At 48.4% G+C, this 22,029-nt stretch overlaps 1 protein-coding gene across 3 annotated transcripts in view; it reads right to left on the reverse strand.

Annotated features, from left to right (window-relative positions):
* LOC138567347 (deoxyribonuclease-1-like 1) overlaps positions 1-22,029 on the reverse strand; it is a 184,839-nt gene that overhangs the window by 71,933 nt on the left and 90,877 nt on the right. Inside the window, exon 1 of one of the 3 annotated variants that reach the window (XM_069645462.1) lies at positions 15,988-16,098. The exons of the other annotated variants lie outside the window; for them this stretch is intronic. The gene's annotated coding sequence lies outside the window, so the exon portion shown is untranslated. Of the gene's footprint in view, positions 1-15,987; positions 16,099-22,029 lie in introns of those variants that run through there. 3 annotated transcript variants of the gene reach the window in all.

Below are 22,029 nucleotides of genomic sequence, written 5' to 3' on the forward strand. Positions count from 1 at the left end.
AACCTTGCACCTCATCCATTCACCATCAGAAAACCTACGAGGGCCAGCATTCCAAACCCAGACTCTACCTCTGTTCATTTGCTAGTGACATATTCACTCCAATACACCCATTGCTCCCCTCTCAATGCGGAGACGCAGAGGTATCCATACCAGCAGATACGTAACAGGTGCTTATGACCAGCACAGATTTCCGTACCTGCCTACTCTATTTATTTATTGCTTTTTTATAACGCGCTTAATACCAATACGAGTTCAGTTTCTAAGTGCAGATCTGGGATTAGAACCTATGTTGCTCTGCGTGATCTTGCTTCACAGACCAGCAAGTTACCACTCTGCTATCCTCCGTGCCACCAACGACCCACCAACCCCTTTCCTTTTAAGTGCCATGTGTAGCGATGCCAACATTATTAACATAAAGGACTATAGCAATCCACATATCTTACCTTACACCTACAAATTCCATAGACTGTGCATCTTTACTCTAATGGCGCCGGTAAAGGTTTTGTAGATGCGAGTTTAAGAAATTCTTTAAATGTAAGTAAGAGCTGCCACTTCCTTCCTGCGGACTGAGGGTGTGCTTATACTGTCGCCTGTAAATAATAATGACGTGTGCCTTTATATAGCCCTTCATGCCCGATTCCTCCTGCTTCTGCACAATTTTTTGTATGAGGTATTATTAATGAACGGCAGCGAATTTATCAACGTCAAAGGGATGAGTGCTGCTTTGGAATATGAACTGTTGAAGTGCTGGTTGGCCCATGTCAGAGACGAGCATTTAAGTGGTGAGCTCACACCCATGCATTTCCCATCCACCACCAGAGCATGCAGCACCTTTTTTGCACAGATCCATTGCTCTTGCAGACAAGATGCAGATTTCACATCCTCACAACTTAGGGTGACCAGATTTTTAAAATAAAAAACAGGGCGGGTCACGCACATAGAAGTAGGACCACAGTTTTGGCAGACAAACACAAAAGAAGGACTAAAACACATATAGGACTCCAATTAAACTGTAGTCCTACTTCTATATCGGCGGCCTTTCCCGCACAATGTATGCATTTCTGGAAAGCTCACCACTCTCATTGGAGGAGAGAAGGCATGGTGGAAGGGGGAGGGCATGAAAAGCAAGCGAGACAGAAGCATGAAGAGTCGTGCCCGGCCCGATTTCAGCATTCCTTTTAGGGTAACCTGCAAAAACCGGGACAATAGCCAGCCAGCCCCAAATCCTGGGCCAGGCTCTCAAAACGTTAAAAAAACAATAGGAACACTGGGACCAAGGGCAAAATACCAGGACTGTTGCGGCAAACCAGGACGTCTGGTCACCCTATCACACCTCCACATTCCAATGATGGTAACTTTCACTTTTAAATATACTTTGGTGGCATGAAGACATATCCCTTTTGTGCAGGCCTTCCAAGGCACTTTGTATTATCTACATCAAGGATCTCCAACATTTGGGTCTCCTGATTTGTCAGACTACAACTCACATCAGCCCTAGCCAGCATAATCAATGGTGAGGGGTAATGGGAGAAGTAGTCTAAAACAAACAGCGTGCTGCAGCTTGCCGAGCTCTGGCCCATATTAATGCACTTTCATCGCTGCTATTCCAACCCTGGTCTCTTCTCAACTTAAACTGTAACTTTTTCAACGCCAAGCAATGGTAGTATATGTAGCATGAGTACCTACAAAAGCATATCATTTAATATGACTAAGGCCTAAAATGAGTGCTGCAAATGTACATTTTTTACGGTGGGATCCCACCAGCGATGGCGGTGGACTCCAGCCCCCATCATTTTCTCAGGACGTTGAAAAACGAATACATTGGCCTTGCCTTGGGACTCGCCCAGATTTACCTCCCTGGCGCAAGTCAACATAACCACACACACATGCAGATTCCTGTACCTCTACCTCCACCTCTCCGGCAAACACACACGCACACACCAGCCGACACACACACCTAACCATACCAGCAGTCACCTGCTCCTCTATCCACAGACCCCTACCTGCATCTCTCACCATTACACACGCTCGCAAACACCCGCACCCTTAGGCTCACAGACATGCACATTGCCACATACAGTTTTTAACATACCCCTCTTTGGGCACAGTCCCCACTACTACTCCAGCCACATCAAGTTTCCGCATGCACAAGACCACGTGGGGCTGGATCCAGGAAGTCAGTTTGAGAGTCATGAGGACGCAGACAGTGCACATATCGTGGTTCTGAAATGTGAGACTCCGGTGCTTCTAGGTCTCTGAGTGCAATATTTACTGAAAGCTAGGAGATGGGCTTTGGTGTTTTGAGGGATCCGAGATCCGGGTAGACATTTTTGGCCAGTTCCAGGAAAATCCTGCCCAATTACAGCACAGTTTACAATAGGATACAGTATCATGTCTTACCGCCGCAGTGTGCACCAATCACATGCAGCTTTGAATCACGCCACACCAATAGGAGGGCAGCACCACCTCCTAAAATGAGATAAAGGAGCAGAGCCTAAAAAGTGGTCCGTAGCGTGTTTCTTCTTTTACACAGCAGCATTCATCCAGGGGAGGCAAGTAGCAGATTGAAGGCACAGGGCCCCGTAGGCAAGCTGGATTCTGAGGACCATGGAGTGGGTGGATTTTAGGGGGTGGCTCCGGCTGGGTAGAGATTAGAGCGTTCTTAGATACGGCAATGGTGACTTGTAGTGGTCACGCTTTGTGTTGTCTTTTTTTCTATCGGAGGTCTGTGGTGAGAGGAGTGGCCTCAGCCTCTGGATGGCAGTAGCACGGTCTCCTCGCCAAGCCTTGCCGACTGCAGTGTCATGTAGGACTGCAAGCTGTCCCTCAGGTTCAGAGTTTCTGGGGGTAAGTGTTCACTTTGCTTAGGAGTAGTAAAAACTGCAACCAATCAACTTTGAATGGCACAGGTGGATAATTAGAAATGCGGCTCACCGCGCAGGTGGTGGACAAAATGTTTTTCCCCCCCACTTGCTTTGTACTGTTCATATAAATCACATTTTAGAATGGAAATAAAAACGGGGCCTCCTTTACATAAGTGATCTGCCTATTTTCACCCCCAAAAGTCCCATGGTTAGAGTTTTTGATTTAGCGGGGAAGGGCAGAGTGCGTTTCTTATTCCCAAAGTGTATTATCTTTTTACATTGGTGGTTTTGAAATCTGGGGAGGAGCTGTGGTATTAGTTTAAAAGTGTGTTAAAAAAAAAAAAAAAGTAGACGGAATATAACAGTTGACAGTGAAGCTGCTGAGAAGAAAGAGCAAAGACAATTAAAATGAATTCTTTTTGACACATCAACATGTCTCCGGGAAGCACTGAGAAGTGCGCCTGCATGACAGTGCATATCAGAATACATGTGAATTTGTGAGGAGGAAAGCTCAGGGGCCATGCGCTCGCCTTGGAAGCAAGACTATGCGAGGCAACACAGGTTCGATCCCTGGGTCCGCGCTTTTAACCCTCTGGATGTTAAGCGCGTTATAAATAAGCAATTCCTAAATTGCACATTTGACGTGCAGTTTGAAGTGACTGAATAGGTTTCGTTTGATTTCTTAAAACATCCAATTATTTGCGCGTGGTAGGTGCACTGTAACGGCTCTACCATCACGAGGAAAATACCATCGTCATTATTATATTATACTGGCCCTGTATTATAGTTATTATACTGACCCTTCCACCTGTAACGTGAGTAGAAAAGGCCATTTCAGTTAGCGAGCCACAGACGCCATAGCGCCAGCAGGGGGTCATCCCGGAAAGTTCACCTCCAGTTCCGAGCCACATAAACACGTACTATGGGTAGGCACGTTCGCTGAAAAGCTTGCATTTCAGTTTAATATGAGGTAATAATATTGTCATGGTCTTCATTGATGGAAGCCTGGTTGGGACGTAATCCTTTGCTGTGCAAGTATTTCCCTTTCTGGGTGCAATATACTCCCACTGTGACGTCATGGTAAAGGGTATGGAATTCATAAGCAACTGCTGTGACTTCACAGCAGAGGGATCCATTTTCTCTGCCAGGTATTCTTTCCTCCTTTTTCCACTGCTGTGTGGTGATGAGAAGGGATGCGATATTCCAATGCATATCGTTCATGCATTCCTCCCCTGTACATCCCCTGCAAAGCTAATCGATGCAGGCAGTGCAAGGCTGGGTGTCTGGCGGCATACACAATATGAAATAATGAAAATATATAGCTGTCAACTATACAATATATTCTACCGAAGAATTCCGACTGGTATTATGGACACCTTGCGCTTGGCTCTCGTGGTCCATCAGCTCGAGCCTGGCTCTCGTGGTCCATCCGCTCGAGCCTGGCTCTCGTAGTCCATCCGCTCCAGCCTGGCTCTCGTAGTCCATCCGCTCCAGCCTGGCTCTCGTAGTCCATCCGCTCCAGCCTGGCTCTCGTGGTCCATCCGCTCGAGCCTGGCTCTCGTGGTCATCAGCTCGAGCCTGGCTCTCGTGGTCATCAGCTCGAGCCTGGCTCTCGTGGTCATCAGCTCGAGCCTGGCTCTCGTGGTCCATCCCCTCGAGCCTGGCTCTCGTGGTCCATCCCCTCGAGCCTGGCTCTCGTGGTCCATCCCCTCGAGCCTGGCTCTCGTGGTCCATCCCCTCGAGCCTGGCTCTCGTGGTCCATCCGCTCGAGCCTGGCTCCCGTTGTCCATCCGCTCGAGCCTGGCTCCCGTTGTCCATCCGCTCGAGCCTGGCTCCCGTTGTCCATCCGCTCGAGCCTGGCTCTCGTTGTCCATCAGATGTCACTGGGAACAACTCAGTGGAATATATCCCTACAGCTGAAAGCTATGCCGCAAGAGGTGTGAGCCAGTGAATGTATGTAATGCTCTGAGCAGCCCTCCCGGTGCGCGACCGGTCTCTCTATTGCTTAACCACCCAATCCGTCACGTTTTTCGACCTCTTTCCTTCTTTCTCTCTTTACTCTGCTCCCTCTATGGTCTTTGAAAGAATGGGGCGACGAGTACAGAATCAAACAGACTATTTGACGTACTTTACATATTCTCCCCCCTCGCTGTGCTCTCGGCCCCTCTTGCCTTTGTGCTTTCGTTCTGCACGTCTCACCCTTTCTATTCCCTCACTCTGTATTCTGCAGAGCCTCATGCAGCAGCCCCAGACCGCAGGGTCGCATGGAGTCCCTGAGAGAGTTTGCAGCAAAGGATCCATCCTGGCCCAGGAGGGGGGGGGGGTCTGTAGACTGCCAGGAATACGTGGAATGGGTTGGGCGAGAGCATGAACCTAACCAGTAAGGGTTCACAGTCTGGATATGGAGATGGGAGTCGTTAGGGGAAGCAGAGAGAATCCTTGCGGAGAATGGCAATGCCATCTGCTCGGCTAGCACGATTCTGGACTAGGAGTCTGTAAACTGGCAGGAAATCCTGGGACAATTTCTGTGAACAACATGACATCTGGGCACTCAGCATTGATAAGACAGTGCACGTGGTGCCGAGCCTTGGATACAGATCTGGCCTTGAGGCGAATGCATTTGAAGTGCCTGATTGGATGTTTGATGGTGGAGAAGTGGGTAACGGGGAATCTAGTATGTGATGAGTGAGGTGGCGCGAGCGGGGAGGAAGGGAAGAGGGCTTTAGCGGGCAGGGGTTTCTGGCCTCGAATGAGTTAAGCAGTGAAAGAAGTATGGGGGTGGGTCGTGTCAAGGGGTGCTGAAGGGTATCGAGATTAGGGGGTTTGAAGAAGGAGAAGTAGATGAAGACGGACGGACAATTGTCAGATTTCCGGGGGTTGTCTGGCTGAGGGAGGAGTGCTGGGCTGGGCCCACTAGGTGCCGATGCCGTAGGGAGGTGGCTGTCTGGAAGAGTCCATTTCTCTTTTAGATGAAAAGAATGAAGGCCATATGGACGTGGTGAGCAATTCAATAGATGGAGCTGGGATTTTACTGGGATATGTTCTGACGAATATCTGAAGGGGGTGTTTCGCCATGAGTTTTCTCCTTAGGAAGTGGCGGGGAGTTCACTGGTGTTGAGTTAATGTGTATATCTGTGATAAGTAAAAAGCTTTTAAGGAAGTCTGTCTTTGGCCAGCATGTACAGATTTCAAATGACACAGCCTTTAGCTTCTGAAGACTGATGCTTCCCTAAGGAATAGGAGCATACAGATAGCCCCACCTTGCAGCGTCCTTCTGTGGCGAACCCCTAGACGATGGGGAGTGCGGGGGAGCTGTCAGATGCTGCCAATTGTCATGGGGCAGGTTTATTGGACTCTCATAGTATCACAAAGAAAGGCAGCAGGTGGGAGCTGAAACCCGTAATGGCCACTTTGTCAGAGTCACAGCCACTGCCACCTCCACACTGGGCCTTGAGCTCGGCCAGTCGCTGTCCGATTCAGATTGCCCTGTCTTCCCTGAGGAAGAAACGGGGACGGGATCACTGAAACATTTACGATAAAATGCAGCAGCCATTTTAATAGCAATCGGACATCAAGTGGGCCAGATACAGATGTGCTTATGCTATAGAACAGACGTTCATGACAATAAGGACCACATGAAACAATCTGTGTGTGTGTGTACCCTGTTCCCCACCATAAGATCACACAACTAGTACTCTGTTCTAACACTGTGCAGCATGTGCCTTGCTAGAAGACACCCCTCACTATGTATAAGGGACAAAGGTGTAACCGAAAGGGCCAACTGGAATATTGGGTGGGGTGGGGGTTAGTATGCAACAATTGGCTCCACAGATGCTTTAGACTACAACTCTCATCAGCCCTCTCCAGCATAGTCAATGGTAAGGCATCGTGGGTTTTGCAGTTCATGACATCTGGGGAGCAGCAGGTTGCGGACCAGAGGAAGAGGAGCCCAAGTCAGAAATCGATCCTGGCGGGAAAATGTTGCGTCAAGCCTGTTCCTCACAATTAAAGAGCAAGAGGAACAAGCAACTCAGTGCCCAGGAAGCGAGACTGAAGCATGCCATTTGAAATCAATCTATGTTTCATTGTTAGTCGTATTCAATAATTAACCACAAGACAAACAACAGTGATAATGCACAGATATGGATAGTTTTGTAATATCATACACTGAAAAGGTAGAATGAGTGGATGCCAGAATCCCTGATCTGTGCCCGTGTACCAACCATAACCTGTACAATCCCAACATGCTCAATCATGACTTTTCAGTTTCTTAGCTGTCTCTATGAGGTGGCCCCTTAGCGCCAACTCCAAGAAGAAACGATTCCACTGGAGTAGTTAGGGTGTGAGAGGGACACAGCATAGGGGTGTTTGGGGTTTTATTCACCCAGTGACCACCCATGGCAATTACCACACACTACCTGCTCTGCCCAACCCAAAACACACCCTTTGGGGATCTCATTGGGCTAGATCTAGCATGCAGTAACATCAAACTTTGTGCTGCATAGGGACTGCCAATGTTATCTTTAACTAGTCTTCAGAGAGTTAATGGCTTAACTGCCACTGTAGGTAAGTTCCTGTGGTAAAAAAAAGGTTGGTATTACCTACTTTTTCAAAATATTTTTTTGCCACAATTTTTTTATCAGTGTTTTGCCACAAAAAGAAATATGGTAAGATTGGGTATGGTATATCGAAGGGTGGTATGCGATGGGGAACTGCGGGGGGGGGGGGGCTCTGCCTGCATTTTGCAGTTAAAAAAAGTGGTAAAATCAGCAAAACACATTTGGCGACATGCCATTCTGCAAAAACAGTTGGGAAACTTTAATAGATCGAAAAAGTCTGGACCAAGTGTGCCTTCAGCCACTTCATTTATGAGCAATAAGTGTTTGTGTCCTTGCATCTGTTCCTTGTAATAAAGCCTGGTTAAAAAAAAAAAAACACAGCATTAGCAACAGCACCAGTTTTGGCTTATGTCTATCTATTAGATGATTTGCGCTTGCCAGACTCTGCCATTATATGCCCAGTTGCTCACACTCTTTCCAGCTGCTGCCATTTTATGGCAGATAGTACCCTTATGGCAGTGCTAGGCAAAGGCCTATCCCATGCTTTACACAAAAGAGAACACTCTTAGCTTTGCCAATGCTTGTTTTAATTGCCCCCCCCTTCATTCACCCCATACTTCAGCTACCCTGCATGTGCGCTGGCCCCCCCGCCCGCATCCCACTGCTGTTTGGGGGTCAGTGCCTGGATTTTCCATCTGGTTCTACCATGATAATGTACATATGTGATTGTGTTTGGAGGGTAAAGTGTCCAATGCCAGTCTCGAATGCCCTGGACAATTGACTGAGCATAGTTATGCATGCTGGGGCAGCACACCCGTTTAGAAAACTGCTGACATCTAAAACGTGCCCGATACGTTTCTGCCCCACGCCTTGACTTTTAAACACTGCCCTTCTTCAGGCCCACCACACTGTCTTTACTGGTGCCTGGGATAAGAGCACGGTTGACACCAATGACTCAATCATTGCGGGACATCAAATGTGTGCACACCGAGACACGCCCTTTTTAATAACCACTCTCTATACTTATATTATCAATTCATTATTAATTTATTTGGGTGTGAACGGTGGAAGTGAAGGACACAGGGCGTGCCAAGTGGACCCACCCCCTTGCAACTCCCTACTGAGCATGGTGGAGATGAAGGAGGGTGGGGGGGCGCTGTACCTTGTGTGCTGCTCTTTAGAGTGAAGCAGTGTGCGCCTGCAGGTGTGTAGGAAAGTAGCCGCCACCCCCAGGTACACAAAATCCTGTTCTTTGCAAGACTTCACATTCTGTGCCCTGCTCTGAACAAGAACCCGCTGTGCCTTACTGAAGTGGCATGTGACCTCCTAAGTGTGGACAAAATAAATCTTTCTGTAATGCTGCACACCTGCAGGGGTGCAGCACGAGCTGTGCATTACTCTGCGCCTGCGCCACTGGCAACCTGCTGCAATGCTTTGGGAGGGGTTCAGGACCTCTTTCTCATAATAAACTGCCTCAACTTTGATCCAAGGGCCGCAAGCCTTTAAACCGTGGTCTGAGAACGGCACCTCTCCAGATGTTTTGGACTACGAATCCTGTGACCTCACCATTGTTCATGCCGACTAGGGCCGGTTTCAGATGTGGTCTAAAACATCTGCAAACCCAAAGGTTGGAAACACCTGCCTTGGACAAAGCGTCGTATATGAAAGGGGTTGGAAGTGGCCAAGTGGGGCGTGTCATGGGGCGAAGCACAATCTCCACACAGCAGATGACAGTGAGTAAAAGAGAAAAAGGGACAATGAAAGAAAGGAGACTAAAGAAAGATGTGTATGTGACAGAGAGAGAGGCGGAGATAGAACGAAAGAAAATCGGCGAAAGGAAGCAATAAAGAAAGAAAAAGTGGAAACAGTACAGATGACTCCCTCCAGTGACACCTGTATCGCGAAACTTGGTTCTCCTCCCCTCCCCCCCAGGCCTGGGGAAGGGCCAATATAGGTATGGGGGCTGGAGAACTTCTCTGCAGCAGCATCACTTAAACTCGAAGACAAGCTCAGAACAGGCCCGGGTTCGGTTCCCTCCTTCATGTTCCTGTGCCGGGAAATCTTGGGGCATAGGCCTTTCTTTGGAAGTATGGGGGGGGTGGGATCAAGGACTAGTGGTTACAGCGCCATAATTATGATTAACTAATGTTACCCCTACGCCCAGTCACACCTCCTAGTCCAGATGCATAGGACAGAATAGCTAGAACCCCCTGGGGCGAGAGAGGAGGCGTCAAGTGACGTGCAAAAACAACCAGTTGTGGGCCTGCTGCGCCCTGACCAGCATCCACCTCTGCTCTGGACCTCACATACAACTGACAATGTTTTCAGACTGCATGCAGGGCTATGCCACCAGGCTGCCATGCAGTGGACCTCCGGGGTACATGGCATTGGCATGCCCAGGCCCTGCCCACCCCCATGCCATACTGGTGGAGGTGGAGTAGAATTCCAGAATGCACGTCAGCACCCAGCGAGCGATGGAGGTCTTGGCTTATGCTTTGCCATGGAATAACAAAGCCTGTGTGACCACAACATTAATGTGGGCACTCTCCAAAAACAACACAAAGGGGATTCACGTGCATTTCTTTCTGTTTAACGCAAAAAGTAAAGAAATCAGTAGTACATTAAACCACCCATAAGAAAAGCTTGCACATGGACAATACATGAGCGAGATTTGGTCCAATGAAGTTGGTTTTGCTTACATTATCCTGAAACACCGTGCCAGAGGGTGAAAGATACACGAAGAGGCCACCGATCTGAGCTATATTTCAAAAAAGGTAGCAGGCGCTCCTTTCCAGAAAGAACATGGCATGACAACCTGTTCTGAGATGAGAGTTTGCAGCACACACCTTTTGCTCACCGTACCTTTCACAGATGGGAAATATCCATTTGCATATCAGTCTTTGTCCCGCCCACATGGGCAGTCCAGCACCGGAATGCTATGGCAATTCCTCTCTGAGCGAGTACCAACAGCAACCCCATACACGTGTTTCAGCCTTGTTGGGCCTCATCAGTGAGGTGAAGCTGTGCCTCTCTGAGCACAGTGAGCAGGGAGTGCACGTCCGGTAACTCAGGGTGACCAACCCCAAGTTCCTTGCAAATATTTCAAAAAAGGTAGCAGGCGCTCCTTTCCAGAAAGAACATGGCATGACAACCTGTTCTGAGATGAGAGTTTGCAGCACACGCCTTTTGCTCACCGTACCTTTCACAGATGGGAAATATCCATTTGCATATCAGTCTTTGTCCCGCCCACATGGGCAGCCCAGCACTGAAATGCTATGGCAATTCCTCTCTGAGCAAGAGTACCACCAGCAACCCCATACACGTGTTTCAGCCTTGTTGGGCCTCATCAGTGAGGTGAAGCTGTGCCTCTCTGAGCACAGTGAGCAGGGAGCCCACGTCTGGTTGGCCCCAAGTAACTCAGGATGACCAACAAAAAGTAGATGACTGCGAACTCTCAACGTGGTCAGTAATCACTGAGCAGGTCATCATGCCGTGTTCTTTCGAGAGAGCGGCCCGTGCTACCTTCTTTTTTTTAATATCTGACATATATGCCCGTCTCCCATCCACGCAGCAGAACTGATAAATACTCACATGTACAATCCTATTTGTACAGACATTTCAGTCTTTTGCTCTTTCTTTTGTTCTCTCTTTCATTCACTCGTACTTTTCCGGTGGCTCTTCCTTTAACCCTCTCTTTCTCTCTGTTGCTCTTTATTTGCCATTTTCTTTCCTCACTTTATTCTTTTGATTTGTTTCTTTCATTTGCTTTCACTGGCACACTTTGGCTCCTTTGTTTTCTCTTGATTTCATTTTCTCCTCCCATTGCTTTTGCTCTGCTTTCAATCTCTTATTTTCTATCGCTATTTTTCTCTGTCAATCTTTTGTTTTCATTTACTCTTTCGCTGGGTCTAGAATTCCCTCTTTTTTCTTTCACTCTTTTTTTGCGATTCTAGATCCCTTGCCGGATCCTTGGCTCACACTTTCATTCTGGCTCTTTCGCTCGCTTACTCTTTACTTAGCATCAAGGGATATGTAGTTTATGGTGTGCGTCATATAATGTATCACTAATACACCAGCTTGTGAGCCAGATGGTGCATTGTTCCATTCGTCTTTTGTCGAGTGTTAAATGGTGATGGGGGAGGGGCTTTGAACAATTGGAGCTTTCATTTTTCCCACTTTACACATGCAGACGATGCAACCCACAGACCGGATTTTGGAGTTTTTTCCCCAAACTTCCCAGCAATATTTCAATCCTCGGTTTTCAGGCAGAGGGTTGGTGGTATATTGAAGAGAAACTACCCAGCCCCAAAACCATGAAGGGAAGATGTGCCCATCCGCTGAGGCTGGCGATTACGTCACTGTATAAAAAAGAAAAGGATTCAGGAGTTCCCGGTAAAAGTGAATGTTCTGGAGAAGATGTCTTGCAGGAACGCAGGAGAGTTCCCCATGAAAGTGAATGTCCTGCAGTTGTGCTCTTGCAGGAACGCAGGAGAGTTCCCCATGAAAGTGAATGTCCTGCAGTTGTGCTCTTGCAGGAACGCAGGAGAGTTCCCCATGAAAGTGAATGTCCTGGAGTAGAGCTCAAGCAGGAGTGCAGGGGAGTTCCCCATGAAAGTGAATGTCGGAAGTTGCGCTCAAGCAGGAGCGCAGGGGAGTTCCCCATGAAAGTGAATGTCCAGAAGTTGCGCTTTAGCAGGAACGCAGGGGAGTTGCCCATGAAAGTGAATGTTCTGGAGATTATGTCTAGCAGGAACGCAGGAGAGTTCCCCATGAAAGTGAATGTCCTGCAGTTGTGCTCTTGCAGGAACGCAGGAGAGTTCCCCATGAAAGTGAATGTCCTGGAGTAGCGCTCTAGCAGGAACGCAAGGGAGTTCCCCATGAAAGTGAATGTTCTGGAGAAGTTGTCTAGCAGGAGCGCAGGGGAGCTCCCAAGGAAAGTGAATGTCCTGGAGTAGGGCTCTAACAGGAGCGCTGGGGAGTTCCCCATGAAAGTGAATGTCCTGGAGTAGCGCTCTAGCAGGTGCGCAGGGGAGTTGGGAACTTCTGTTCCCAGTGCGTCCGCTCCCGATGGCCGCCATGGAAAGGGAAAACGGACTCTGTTTTCCCTTCCTGGCGGCAATTTTCGGTGTCATTTTTTTTCTATCCCGAAACGCTACTGCGTTTCGGGACAGAAAGAAAGCTTTTAGTACCCCGGTCTCGGGCTGCGGTACTAATAGCAATATGCCCCCCGCAGCGGGGGCATTACCGAGTCCGGTAATGCCCTAGGGCCTTTGTAACTATGGACCCCGGGACATTACCTGACTCGGTAATGCCTCCGCCGCTCGGGGCATATTGCTTAAATAAATGGCAAGCCTAGAGGGTGGGGTCGGATAGGCAGTGGGTAGGAATGGCCATAGGGATTAACATGGACCTGGGCGGTCAGTGGGCGGGTAAAACCCCAAACCACGCCCCTAGCATGTTTAAAACTTAACGGGTTATGCACAATGGACAACAAGCAACGTTTGCATCTTGTGCAGAAGTGGCACACTACTCTATGCACTAGTTCCTGCTTTCTCAGAGGTTGCCCCTGCCTATTGGGTGATTCCCGACACCCAGGAGATGCTTTTAGCTCCTGCTCATCCCATCTTAACATTGATCCCTGCAAGTGTGCAATTCTTAGGATCATTATGATTATTATTGTTGTTAGTGTAGACGGAAGACAAAGCGGTCCATCATTGGATTGGTTGCCACGCTCCCAGAATTTCAAAGGGCATAACCAAAACTCTTCAGCACTGTCCCCCAAGCATGTATGTCCTGCAGTACATGCCAGTGGAGTATTTACCTTGTCCTGCAGTGTTCGTTTCCTTTAGGAATCCTGTAAAGCCTCTACACTAAATGAGGAGACACCAAGACAACCCATGAACAGCTTGGTATATGTCTACTACAGGACTGCAGTGGGAAACAGGGGCTCAAGACCAGAAGCTTGTATCTTGGTTACTGGGATGATGTATGGTGCTCGCGGGTATCCCTCAAGGTCATGGTGTAGTAGGCCCATTGCCGCACAGGGTAACACAGGCATGCTGGTAGCAGGCCCGCATCAGGCGAGAGGAGCACTTTGCAGGGAGAGCCATCCCGCCTGCTACACCCATCGGATGAACCGTAAGTAGGCATTAAGAAGAAACAAAACCCTGTATTTGTGCAAAGTGGTGAGACACATACAGGGGTCAGGGACCGGAGGACATAAGCATATTTTTGACAGTCTGAGTCTAATGTACACCATTACAAACTGCTCGAGAGGTCAGTCTAGAAAGGAAGGTGGACGGGTTTGGGTGCTCCTTCCATCGCGGCAGCGTTTGAGTCGCATTTTCAAGAGTTCCACTGAAGAGATGGCTTCAATGGTTGGGGGAAGAGCATGCGAATGGAGTGTTGCAAATAGAAACAGAGCGCAAGCAGGAGGAGGTGCGGGGGCAGGCTGTGAAGAGACAAGGAGTGCAGTGTTCGAGAGGGAGAATACAGTGAGATGCAGTCAGCAAAGCGGCAGAGGTGCGGGGGGCAGGACCATGGATGGATTTATAGAGGCGTGGTAGGATTTTAAAGAGTGATTTTGCACGGGGAGATGCCCAGCACGGGGACACTAGGTAGAGGAAGATCTGGGAAGGTTGAAACGAGTGCCGTCCCCCATACTGAGAATGGACCCTAGTGCTCTATAACTTCCCTGCAAAGCCATAACCTTTTAGAGGTTGAAACGTGTTGGACATTTAGGCAGGGCAGGCTTTAGCGGTAGCAGGGCCCTGGGCGAATTGGCGCCCCCCGGCCCCTGGTCAACAGGAGGGTGAGGGGGGGGGGGGATCCAGCAGGCTGGTCCCTGGCAAATGGACTCGCGCAAGTTCGAGTACATTTGAATGAGTGCAGCAGGACATGCCTATCATTTGCAGTAGGAAGGTAAATAGCTTGGCACCGGCCCACCTTTTTTGAGACTAATGAAAGCCGGTGCGCGCTAATAAGACGAATAGAAAAGGCAAAAGCTTGGTTGACAAGAAGCGAGTCCGTGGGCAATTGCGCGTTTACTTTTAGCTTCCACAGTACGCACATGAATCTTTAATTGTGTTGATGATAAATAATTCCACTTTTCTGGAAACAAATCATGAGAAATTAATGTGTTATACCTGCTGAACGAAGCACACATACCCAGCCATTCTTTCCATTCGACGCATTCTGTAGGAAAATGGTAATGTCCTCGCATCCGGGGAATTAACCCCTGCGATTCCGGGTGCAGACAGACTGCGCACCTCGAACTCCAGTGCAGGAGTGGCGAGGAGGTAACCATGTGCATCAGCACCCTAGTGTTATTAAATGTGTCCCGCTGCCGTGGGCGCATTTAATGACAAAAGGGCGCCTGCCGCGCCTTCTCCGAGCTTGCGTGGCATGGAGCTAATGGCGCCCCAGGGCAGTCGCCCGGTCCGCCTAGCCCCAAGGCCTGCCCTGCGTTTAGGATTGGCCAAGTTCTTAAAAAGAGCCCCTTTCTTACCTTCCATCAGCACACATGGAGAAGTGCACCCATCATTAAGATACATAGGTGGATTCAGGGCGTTTGGATGAGATGTTTTAACACACGTGCCCTCCAGTGGCAGCCGCTCTGAAGTAGGGAAGGGTAGATGTTCTTACATTGGGCACCCACCCCATCCTTGCTCAGCTGGGATTAACTGATGGAGGCTTGGCTGGGGGGGGGGGGGTGGATACTGGCACTCTTATTCAACGTACCAGCCCGTGGGCGTGAGGGGTACCCGCCAGCAGGATATATCACCACACTTACGTTGGTATAATAATCTGGATTTATACCAGCGGCGTAGGCAGGGTAGGGCCTGAGGGGCAAGGCCCACCCAAAATCTGTAAATGCCCACTCAGCAGCGCTGTGCGGGCATTTACAGATATTTTTGTCAGTGCAGTGGGTCCAACTACATTAGATTCAGGTTCCATTTGCCAGACAATCCTGGATACGCCTCTGATTTATACCCACTTTCGCCATCCTTAAGTACCTCCGAAGCAGCTCAGTGAGCTTATCCGCCTGCGTAGAGATCTGTGCGTCATTTGCAGGGTCAAAACAACGCAGAGCCGACTCAGCCTTTCAAATGTACAATGTTGATAACACGAGTGCAACTGAAGCGCGGAAGAATGGCGTCGTGTTTCAGTGAGCACGCGCAGCTCAGTTTAGAGCGTGTGCTACGTAGACGGTTCCGGTAACTGCCCAAGGCGCCCACCCTGGCACAAGACGGCTGATCACACCGTGATGTTGGGTCAGCAAAGACCAGGCAAATGCGTCAGTGGGACTGTTCTTGGCGCTTCAAAGCTTGGGGTCTGGGCTTGTTGCAAAGGCTGGGCGCAGCTGTACAGGCAGAGAGAGGTGGGGTGTCTGCCCTGCCGAGTGTCCCCGCTCCGTCAGGAACCTGTCTGCGCTGCCCCCCCCCCCTGCCTGACCCCGCCCTACCTATAGCGATACACAAAGCTAGCGAGCGTTTAGTTACGCCCCGTCCCCCTGAAACACGCGGATATTTCTGAGCAGCAAAATAAAATCGAAGTCCACTCACAGTTCGCCCTTCTCTGCCGGTCCCCTGGAGAGTGCGAGGTCTCTCCTCGTGGTCTAATCTCCAGCCCGAGGCGGGCGGGGCCACCCGTGCCGCCTGCCCTTATCTGCCGCTGCCTGGCTCCAGGCCTCCAGACACCCAGGTGACACCCTCTGTTAATACCGAATGCCCAACTTCACGAAACGAAAAGTGGACGGATCTGCCGCGACCTGTGGCGAGGACACGCAGGGCCACTTGTCTTTATTGTGGGCCCATTTATCCAGCCCCAAGCCCTCATGAATGGAAGACCCAAGTAGGCTGCATCCAATTTGCGCCAGTCTGTCCCACCCATTGATAGCCCCCCCACCACCTCCTCCACAGTTCCTTCCTTCTTGCTCCTTCTTGATTTTCTGGCATGGAGAAACAGATCACAGCACACACAAGCGATCCCTGCACCCATCGAGCAAAGCTCGAGGATGCGCACACTTGGGCAGGGCCGGCCTTTGTAGCAGAACCACCCCAGATTGTTTTTTTACCTCTCCGCGCCACACCAGGAGATAATCACTGGAATAGGGCGCTGATACTAATGCATCAGCCCCCAATTCTAACGAAAACAGCTCGCTCCCGTGCCAGAAACGGTGAGGTAATCACTTCAATAGGACGCTGATGCAAAAGCATCGGCGCCCTATTGTTATTAAATGCACCCCGCTCCCACATTGGAAAGGCCGGCGCCAGCGAAAGAGAGGGTGCATTCAATTTCAATATGGCGCCTGCTGTGCCTTCTCCCATCACGCCAGCTTGGGGGAAGACCTTGAAAGACTCCCCCGAGCTCGCATGGCGGGGGGGGGGGGGGATAATGGTGCAGCGGCTGATAGGGCCAGCCCTTGGATTTGCGTGGCCCCAAGCAGCAAAAGATGTGTTGGGCACCTTTATTTGCTTTGCAGAAAATTATGTCAAAAAATTAGTTATTAATATCCGTGGGCATCAAATAAACTGACGTTCAATATCTAAATTTTAACTGTTAATATTACGGTTGTAGCAATATCAGAAGTGAGGATTATTTTGGAGCAGCCGACCGAATGAGCTGAATCATTTGTAGAGATGGGTACCTCCAAACCGTGGCGAGGAAGAGCAGGACAAAGAGTAATGAAGATCACCAGTAAGTAATCCAAACATACCTAATGTGACTGCACATTCCAAGGGTGTAAGGGCAGGGATTGGCCCTGGGCCAGACGGGGCAAAGTGCCTTTTCTGCAGGATAGTGCAATCATAACAAAGCCCGTTTACCAGAAAGGTACTGAGGCAGTCAGAGTAAGCAGTTCCGCAGGTCTTCAAATGTCATCAATAGGGCTCAAGTCCAGAAAAAAGCGTGGGGGATCATTAACATACGCACAGGGACTGAACGTATGCTAAAGTGAAATATGCAAATGTAATTCAACTGGCCTTTCCTAATAGAAGAACATTCAAAATAGATAAAGAGAATTGTCTTTTACAAAATGAATCATCAGTACCTGGAGAAAAATAAAACAGCCAGAGGAGATTTTCCTAAAACACAGCTGGCAAAGTATAAAAGGTGTGCACTTTTTAACCCAAAAATCTATATTGAGATATTCTATGGAAAGCAAAACACCAATACAAGATGTGTGCTTTGAAGACGCTTTCATGTGGTTTTGTGGGTTAGTGCGTTCATATCCTAGTGGGCAAAAACTTGAGAAAACAAGTTTTTTGGTCTGCTCGCCCCAAAAACACCCAAGGGGAATGGAGCCAGCACTGTGAGAAAAGTGGGTGGATGCTGTCAACCCACATCTAATCTGAACTTGTACCCTGAAAATCAGCACAGGGCCAGGTCGAACATCTTCCAGCCAGTAACCTCTCTTCTCACATCCATGGACCTGGTAAATCACCACAAGTAATTTGCCCTCTTATCCTTTACCCTCCTCACCACAGCATTTGGCTTTCAACAATACCCTGTTTTATAAATGGGACTTGGAAAGTACACACATCAGAATTAAAGTACTCAAGCAATATGGGAATACTTATAGAAATATGTTAAACAAAAAAAGACACCAATGTTGCATTATTTTCACCCCATCATGAAGACTACAAATACCAGAATGCAATTCCACAAAATGATTTAAAAAACAGCTTGTAGGCTGTCTTTCAAGACTTAATTGTAACAAAAGATGATGTGAAATGGTAACCTTTTGCATCGTTTGACAAAAGGCATGCTTACATGATGTAAGTGAACACACCAAATGCGGACATATGAATACTATCAAGAAAGTGAACAATTTTCTTTAGAAGTCAGATTTGGGCGGCAACTAGTTTTTCTGTATGTGCTTTCAGAATATAATGCTGCTTTACAACCCCTTGTCCAAAACCAAGGTTCTTCAATGGACCATTACTTAAAACAAAGAGCATGATAAGCTCCAACTGTGAGGCCCCACAGGCCTGATGGGCTGCTGGGCAGAGGTATTAGTCGTTCGACTAGAAGTGTGTTACAGTGGGTTGGGAGACAAAGAAAAGCCCTATGGCTGGTAGCAGCCCAGCCCAGCCCTTGTCACTTCTTATACTCACATCAGCAGATAGCTGCTGTGCCCCCAAGAGCGCGGGGCCCTGAGCGACGGCACAGACTTCCCATGCCTTGGCCCGGCTCTGAGCATTCACACCAACTTTATCCATTCCATTTGGGAGATTCGTGTCCAGTTGAGGGTTTTAACTTTACATGCTGCGACTTGTAATCTTGGGTTTTCCCATTATAACCCAATCAGTACGAGCTCCAGAATGCAACATACACCAGGAATGTATTAGCGTCTACCGAATGGAAAGTACTGTTTGCCTGTATGAAGGAGGATGCGCAGGGTCGGACTGGGACAAATGATGGCTTGGGCACCACTGAAAATGTGACTTGCATTCAAAGGCAACTCATTACTTTTCATAACAGCTGTCTGAGTACTACCCAAAGAAGAATCATTTTTGGTAAAAATGTGTTGCAAATACACATTTGTGACGGAATAACAACTGCTCTGTGAGAGTACAAAAATGAGTAGGACATAAAACCCCTGCTCGGTTCCACACTAATACTAAACAGGCAGTGACCCTGGTCATTATGATGTAACAGGCACAGCCCGACAGGTATATCTCCTTTGCCTCGTAGGGTAGCGCAGGCCATATACTCTTCAGGAGGGATGCGAGCTGGTGCAGTAGGAAACCAAACAATGGAACTGAGGTACCAGAAGAAAAGAATGTCCAGCCAAGGCTCTATAAAAACAGGGTATTCTCATTAAACGGACAAAACAAATAAATCAAAAAAGCTATAAGCTCCCCCGCCCCAAACCACTTGTAAAGGAAACAGATTGTAGATTTAGGAATAGACGAGCACACTGGGTTGAAGAGACATGTGCAAATGTCTTTCAAAATATAAAGAGTAGGGCTTGCAAGTCACTAGGGCCCTTCAAGGCAGGCCAGGGGGACAGGACAGGACAAAAACCTCTTAACGATGGTCTTTGGGCTCAACAGCATCAGGCTAGGCTTCTGAACGATTTGCTGCAGTTGAGAGAATCGGGACGGCCGATTTGCGCTTACCAATGGCGAGTTGGCGTTAACCAATGGCAAATTGGTTTTAAGACTATTCGAGGTGAGGTGGCTTCTAGCGGATCGAGTCGGTAGTCGTGAATGTAGGATGTTTTGATCAGGTGACATCTAATTCAGGGGAACTTTCCACCCACCCTAAACCAGGCATACACAATTTTCCTTTATTTAATCAAGTTTTTTCTATGAATCGGGGACCCCCAATTTAATAACATTGATTCCTTACAGCTTCCCTTCCCTTTCGGGACTAGAAGCACACAGAGTTGCACAGAAGGTCTATTTATTAACAAAATAGAAATACTTGAATCTGATTAAAAGATAAACAAATTGTTTCTCCATAAAAGGCCAATGATCAGAAATAATCAAGACCCTATTCACCTCCCTTTCCTAGGCTACAGTAATAGAACTAGAAACATTTGCAACACACTCATCATCACAGGTACCTATGCATTTAATTCACCCTGAGGACGCAGGCACCATGGATTGAATGCATGAGAGTCAGGAGGGATCCTTCATTTGTGAAAAAACAACAAATTAGTTAAGTATCCCTTCCTATCCAATTAAAGCTATTTCCCCTTTTGTCAACAGCCTATTGGGCTCAATTGCGACAGACTTCTAGAACTTCATGTATGTAGGTGGCCTGTAAAAAAGAAAATGTATGTTCAACATGCATGCAGGCTAGATTTAATTCAGTGCAGTTTCTGTTTAATTATCGTGTAAAAGAGTACCTTTCTCACTTTCAATGGTGTGACGAATCCCACAATGTCATGACTTCTCCTCGGGAGGGGGACCCTTCCCATGGGGCCAGGAAGGTGAGGCCGCTACCCGATAGTCCCCCTGGGGGTGGTACTCAGTGGAAGGATCCCATGGCTGGGAACCCCCTCTATGGGAGAAGTGAGGATTGTCAAGGGAGAAGCCAGCATCCACACCATCATGATGCCAGACATATTTCACCCAACCGTACAAATAGGGCTCAGACTCCCCCATCCTCTCTGCCTCCTCTTTCCTCTACTGATTTCCTTATACATAGCGATTATGTATATCAGGCAGATAATACTGTGACGAGGAAGAGTGAGGGGAGAGTGAATATGGATGACTCCAAAAGGGCTGCCACGAGGAAGACCAGGGCAATGAAGAGCCCTATGCGGAACCAACACAAACATACTAGCTATTGGAAGCTAGAAAGACAATCCGACATACAAACTGAGAAAGGACTCTCCTCAGAGTCAGTCCTGCCCCAGAGCAGCTTCACGCTGGGGAGCACAGCAACACAGATTGGACGTGCTGCAGACCCGAACGCCTGGAGCAAGAAGGCGGGGTACTGCAAAGGTGGAGAAGAGCCACAGTCTACCAGATTGTTGGGGATCCCTTCATCCGGTGACAGAAACCAGGCCAGCCGAGTGGTCCAGGTGAGACCCAACGCACAGTGAGAAACCAGCACGGTGGAACCGCCGAAAGAAGACCACGATAGCCATGGGGAAGACGCAGAAGCTTACTGGTGTTGCAGAGGACTGGAACACTTGTGGACCAAGTGGAAAGGTATGAGGAGGGGGACAGGGAAGGCACAGAGGGACCCCAGAGGCTATGGTTGGGAGGAAGTGCAGAGTAATCTTGCTCATCCCAGTGGGACCAAAGAGAGAGACCAGTTGAGAATGAAGTGGGTGAAAGAACATCCCAATGAGACTTAAAGTGAGTCCTGGCAGGATAGTGAACCGAGCCTAGTTAAGAAACATTACAAAGTTGAAAGAGGGGTCCGGGACCTGAACATGGAGAAACCAAGAGAGTTATGCATATGAGATGATGCCTGGCAGGTTAGTGAACCAGGCTTAAGAAATACATTTTTCAGACTTGAGAGAGGGGTCTAGGACCCTCACAACGGCACGTGAAGTCCAGGGGAAGAGATCCCTTGGAACAAGTTACGTGATGTCCAGGTGGAAGACATCCGTTGGCAGTTACGAGAAGACCAGAAGGAGGGACATATACCCTTGGCACAAGACAGAACTTTGACAAATAATCTATTGGAAAAGAGAGCCTGAGAAAGGCTTGGGGAAGTAAGAAGCCTTCCCAATATTGTTTTGGAACTTGGAACTTGCTGAGAAAGTCTGCAGAGAGAGAATGTCGTCCTCCCAGATCAAGGGGAACAACACATTAAAACCTAGGGATGGCTGGGGGGGGAATAATATTCCTCCACCCTTCATGAACTGCCTGAAATATCCTGAAGAAGGGAGTCATCCTGCTGTAAGCGGGGTACAATCTAGTTATAGGTTTTCTGTTGAAGTGTAAGGGATGGAAATAGGTTTGGGACACAGGACAGTGGACTATTTACTTTTGACTGGCATTCTGACATTATCCTTAGTTTTGTTTGAGGCAGGGAAATCCCTCTTTGTTATAGAGTCAGGTAGGATACTTTTCATTATTTTTAGTTCAATAAAAGTGTATACCAACTTGCATGCCACCTTTGTGTCCCACGTCTTC

The sequence above is a fragment of the Ambystoma mexicanum genome, chromosome 2p (genome assembly GCF_040938575.1).
Source record: "Ambystoma mexicanum isolate Mex_15411 chromosome 2p, UKY_AmexF1_1, whole genome shotgun sequence".
NCBI classification, from domain to species: domain Eukaryota; kingdom Metazoa; phylum Chordata; class Amphibia; order Caudata; family Ambystomatidae; genus Ambystoma; species Ambystoma mexicanum.